The sequence below is a fragment of the Carex rostrata genome, chromosome 9 (assembly GCF_964058835.1).
Source record: "Carex rostrata chromosome 9, lpCarRost1.2, whole genome shotgun sequence".
NCBI classification, from domain to species: domain Eukaryota; kingdom Viridiplantae; phylum Streptophyta; class Magnoliopsida; order Poales; family Cyperaceae; genus Carex; species Carex rostrata.
In genome coordinates, this window is record NC_135926.1 from 10,535,459 (window position 1) to 10,541,441 (window position 5,983).

A 5,983-nucleotide genomic window follows, 5' to 3' on the forward strand; every position below is an offset into this window, starting at 1 on the left:
ATGTGCAGGTCGATGCATCTGAAATTTCACGTGTGTGATACACATTTATTATTACTTTAGACATTATTTGAACAAAAATATTTAACAATCAACTTTCGATATCATTTTTAATTTTACAATCTAAAATATGATCGTAATTGAAAAAAAAAAGCTTATTACAATCTTCAGACGAAAGCCAAAAGCACAGTGCAGGGGCCGATTTGTAGATAACAGACTTCCGAATACTCGGATGTGGAGTTTCATTTTCAGCTGGAAGAAAAATAATGGCGGCTGAGAGGAGGGAGAAGAAGGGTATTTATAAGAAAACCCTAAAAAAAATACGTGGGACCGTAATGCCAATTCGAACCTGGTTGAAAAAACATTGGACTGAAATGGCATCTCGTTCCAAGGTATTACACCAACGGCTAGACATTTTTTTTGAAAAGTTGTGAAATCATTAAGCGACTAAAATCCATTTTTGTCTCGGAAAAAAAATGTTGGACCAAAATAACATTTCAGTTCTCATGACTTTTGTAAAATAATAATAATAATAATGTTGGTTTCATTAAAAAAAATTAATTATGGTTTATAAAAAAATTCGTGTAAAGAGGAGCAACTTCATTTAAACAGGTGCAACTATGTTATATAATTTATTTTTCATACTAATCATTACCATACGTACTTGATGAGACACGCTGATTACCTTCAAACAATGAATTCATATACCCTCAGGTTACCTGACTGAGTAGTAGAATTGAATCGGACAGTCCGAAAATGGATTGGCACGCATCTCAAAGCACAAATATTCCTGCCGGCTGCCCCCTCTGTTATTCCGAATTCCAACCGGCTGAGAGTAAATCCGAGCCGTTCGTTTGAATTATGTTGAGTCAGGTACCTGGGAAGATACGGATCCTCAAACAATGGTACCAGATATATACGTACATAATTCGAAACTCTCGCTTTGTCTTCACTCTTCAATTTACAATCATGATTCATGATTCATGATTGAGACCCCCCAGACATTTGATTCCTTTCCGGTGTGCTCACCTTACAATGGAATCAAGTTCAACTTACGAATTATAATTAACATGGAACAGAACATCATATCAGATGGCAGCCCAAATGATCCAAATGACTGCCGAGAGATCAGAGATCAAAACAAAACAATACCACTTGCCACACCAGCTATGATGGAGCGTTCAAGAGAGCGGAAAAAAAAGGAGCACAAGCATCGGAGCAAATCAGTTGCTAGTTTCAGTCAAACGTGTCAGTTAGAACTTTGGATCATCAAAAACCGATTTTGAAAATGAGCTTGAAATGGAAGGTTTGGTGTTTTTATTATTTTCCTTCTGTAAAGAAAAGATGGTTACTATGTTAAAAAAAAATGTATGAAAAATGTATGTCCTTTTGCATGACCTCATGCATACGTATATTTTTGTACCATGTCTTGTCCTAACTAAAATTTAAAATTTAAAATGCCGTTTGACAGAGATCTCTGATTTCCTGTCTCGTTTAGAAATTCGAATATTTTTTATTATGAATAACACAATTGGGTTGGTTTATTTGTTTTGAAAAAAAAAATATTATAAGAGAAAACCTACACTGAGGTCAAGTTTGTTAAAATATTCATAAGCTTATATTTCAAAATAAAATTTGGCTAATAAGTCTCAGGCAATGAATTTAAATTTCAATCTTGGTCTACATGAATACTCAAGCAGTTTCTTTTAAAACCTTTTATTTTTAACGTTGTGTGTAAATCAAGAAAATTTTGGGAGATGTTTTGCTAAAAGTTTGAAACACAAATGCTGAACTTGTCAAGAATATTCAAATAAATGGCTTGAATTCATCATTGAAAACTTATCTATTAAATTCATATTCCTATTTATATAGTTCTCTGTTTTCATATAAGCATGTGCATTTGCCGATATGGTAGCAGTGAGGTTTTTAAAAGTTATAGACATTGAGTAACTAGTACTACTGTACCTGTTTTTCTATTATTTTTTGCTATGACACCTCTGTTATATATTGAGTTTATTAGAGCAATTGGTTGGAAAAATTATAATATTTTCTTCTTCTTTTTTAACTTTCGCAGAGACTATGAAGTCTAATTATAGTATACATGTTATTTAAAGTTCATATTTATTGTAATTGCATACTAATATTACAAAGGAAATAACTATAATTATTTCGTTTTATTTTTATGAAAATCTCTACATGCGAAGTCTAATTATTTGGTTTACATGGGTAGAATTAATGTGAGGGTCAAAGTCCGGGTCCAAAGTAAATTATGATTTTGGTCGACGCCCAATTCATGCAACATAAGACCTAGCAACCAAGAAAAAATCACAATGAATCTTTAAAAAATAATATTAGGATGTCACTGGAAGATTATATGATATCAAGACATGATTATAAAATATTCAGAGAAACCATAAAATAGCAACAAATATTTAGCAATACATTAGATACTGCACCTTGTATCATATCACACATTACCCCTCTTTAATTTCTCATATCTAATTTCCTCTCAAATTTTTAAAATTACTTATTTTTCCACTAACAACAAAAGCCTGTTCTCAGTTTAAAATAATCCAGCTTTTACGCAATTATTTAATTTTAAACCTTGAAACAAATTATACAAGAATTTTTAAGTATCCACCAGGATAAAAGTGTATAACAGTGTCAGTATCCTTGCAGATAGTCATGTAAAAGTGATACTTTGAGGCAATGTATTAAAATTATGTTTATGCGGTCGTATATTCCTATTCAGTTGCAATCCAAATAGAAAAATTGTACTTAGTCAAATATGTGGTTCTACATTTTCGACCGTATATTCGGCCACATATTATTGCATATTTATTGTGTGACACTGCATATTACTGCATATTTGTTTATATGATACCATATATTATTACATATTTGTTTATATAAATATGAATTTTCATTTTGAAACCCACATAAATAAATCCGCATATGGTGGTCTTCCATAAAAATCGTATTTTAAAATATTATTTTGAAAAATAACAACTTTTGTCATTTTATCCACTTCAGTAGTTATTTTTTACCCTCATTGATACTCACAAATTATTTTAGTTAAATAACCCTGTTTTTTCATCAAGACACATCCAATAACTAAACTTGTTAGAAATTAAAAATTTGAAAGTTTATTTGTTTTTCTGAAAAAAATAAGCAAAGACGGTGAAATTGAATAACTAGAAGTTTGTAAGTATTATGACATCAGCTACCTTAATTTAAAATAGAAAAATAAAAATATAAGTGCTCTGATTAGAAAAGGTAAAGAATTTAAAATGTTTCAATGATATCAATAATTTTCCCTTTGTAATAAAACGAGCCGAGTCATCAATTTCGAAATATTCTAGGAAAATTCTCACCACCTAGGACCTCGGTTTTCTCGAATTCACAAAAGGTGTGATTTCTGCTTTGTCTCACAAAAAACTGTGACTGTATTTTTCATTAATACTGTGCACCGTATCTTAGTACGATTTCAAATTTGATATTTGAATAATACATATATTCACCTAATCTTAATTTTTTTTTTTCACTTGTACTTAAAAGTAACAAAATATAAATACAAAGAAGATCTTGGTTTTTGGTCGACCACAGACCTTGGTTGCATGAGCATATATGCCCGGGTGATATACGGATCGGGTAGAGAGGGAATGATGGCCGGAGCGTAAAAAGACAATGGCAAGAGTTCAAAATTAGGTCGGTCTCGGGTCCAGCCCGTTTCCCTATATATTGCTTCTTTTATTTTTATCTCGAATCGCGAGAAATAAGATATTTCATTTTTCGGTTACAGAGACTCGTCAGGGATGATGCGAGCATCTTGTCTGTGTTCTTCTTTTTGATTCGGGAGCAGTGAAAAGAAAATTATCTCCTCCGCCTCCCCGTCTACAATTTTTTGTGTGGCGGGTTTTTATTCTCCTCCGGCTCCTCGTCAACAGTTATTGGATACGAAATTTTTCTTTATATCATATTCAAAGGAAAAAAAACCCAGAACACTCCAAATTATGGGTTTTCAAAAAATATCAGGACCTCCAAGCCAATTTGTCGTTCTATTTTTAGAGGGCCGCAAATTAGTTTGGAGGTCCCTCAAAAACCTAAATATATTTAATATTACAACGCATTTTTGAGTTTTTTGCCGCCAAGCCAATCTGCCACTCTCCAGGAACGGAGCTACAGACTAGATTGGCGACCTGGACATTTTTCGAAATCCCCCCCAAAACATGATTTTTTTTTTTGTTTATTTTCTTTTAATATGATATAAATAAAAAATTTGAGTTATTAGATACACCATCATCCAAAACGCCAACAATGCAAATGCACCGACTCCATAGGTTGCAATTTATGTTTATTATTCATATTACAATTAAAATTTTGCATACTATTTATTGTCTAAAATTTATTTGGTATCTCTTTTCAACAAAGTGGAGCTTTAATCAAAATTTTAAAAAACAAATCAAATAACATAATATCCGTAGCATTGAAGAACAATAATTTGTAAGCTTGTTTTCATTAAACAATAATATTACATATTTTTAATTGCAAATTTAAAACGCTATAACGCTATACCGGCCCTGGGGGTGACAAGTGAGTTGGAAAACTACTGCGGCTATTGACTGGTACACGAAAGAGTGCACAAAATCTTCACAGAAGAACAAAAGAACCCAAAGCTTCTCATCAATCAAGTCAGTAACTAATGATTACTGAAAAGAAATTTAAAAGCAAAAATGAGAGACAAGAGAAGGAGCTAAACGGGTGAAGCCAATAAGGCAATAATGTCCAAATGCAAATCAGATAAGCATCTGATCAGTCAATCAACCGTGTTGTTTCAGTGCAACTATAGAGCATAGAGAGAGAATAGCATAGATGCTACTTGCATGATATGGCAGAATAACCAGGCTACTCTAGGCTGTAACCATGTCACTTCACCGTTCACATAATCTATCCCAGATTTCTCACAATAATTGTACGAGAATATTCATCATGGACTTGTTCTATTTTTCAATTTTAGATTTTTTTTTATAATATTTTGAGTGACATATTCCACCCCCAACATCTTCATAAATTTGAATTTTTTTGTCAACATATTAAAATCATTTTGTCACGGCATATATTCAACATTGGCCAGACCACCTGGTTTCAAAATTCAAGGTACTCATTTTGAATAATAATATAATTTCAAAATTAATAGAAGGTTGCACTTACCGCTATTAACTATGATATAATTTATTTGCAAATATAAATATACAACAACAACAACAATAATAATAATTCAAGACGAAAGCGCAGAGGAAATTCAAGGTTCTGGCCTTCTGGGGATGACAACCCCCATATCTAATGTCTAGAGAAGAATTGGATGAGGAAGAAATAGTTAATTGGGATGAAATTACATAAGTGTAGTGTTTTGTCAGTTAAATTGTGGTATGTTTGTATTTGCTTATGTTAGGATTTTGTTAATAATTTTGTTGCTGCTTTTGTGTTGTATGAACCAGTGTTGTAAAAAACAATCTTAACGGCAGTCAAACCGTTACGAATACACTTAACGGATGCTTGTTTGCAGATGAAAATGATTAATTGGCCATTTTACCGTCTAATCGTCTGTTTATTCCCGTTTATTCCGGTGAATATTTATTTTTCACTTTTTTTCCATAATAGTGTGTGATAATGAATTTTATAAATCATGTATTGTAGTTTTATTTATGCTTGGACATATATTCAATATTTTTTATATATGTTTTTTCTTCTTACTTACTTTGAAATTGATTAATTCTTATATTATTTATATACCATATATTTTTCTTACTAATTACTGGTGTAATTTTTTTTTCAATTAGTACGACATATTCATTTATAAAACTAAGTTGTTATCATAAAATAAATTTAGTGATTTTATGTCCGAATGTTTCATTTCTCTCAAATAATATGTTATCAGTATTTGAAAAAATTCAATTCTTGAATTTTCTTTTTATTAAATAAATGT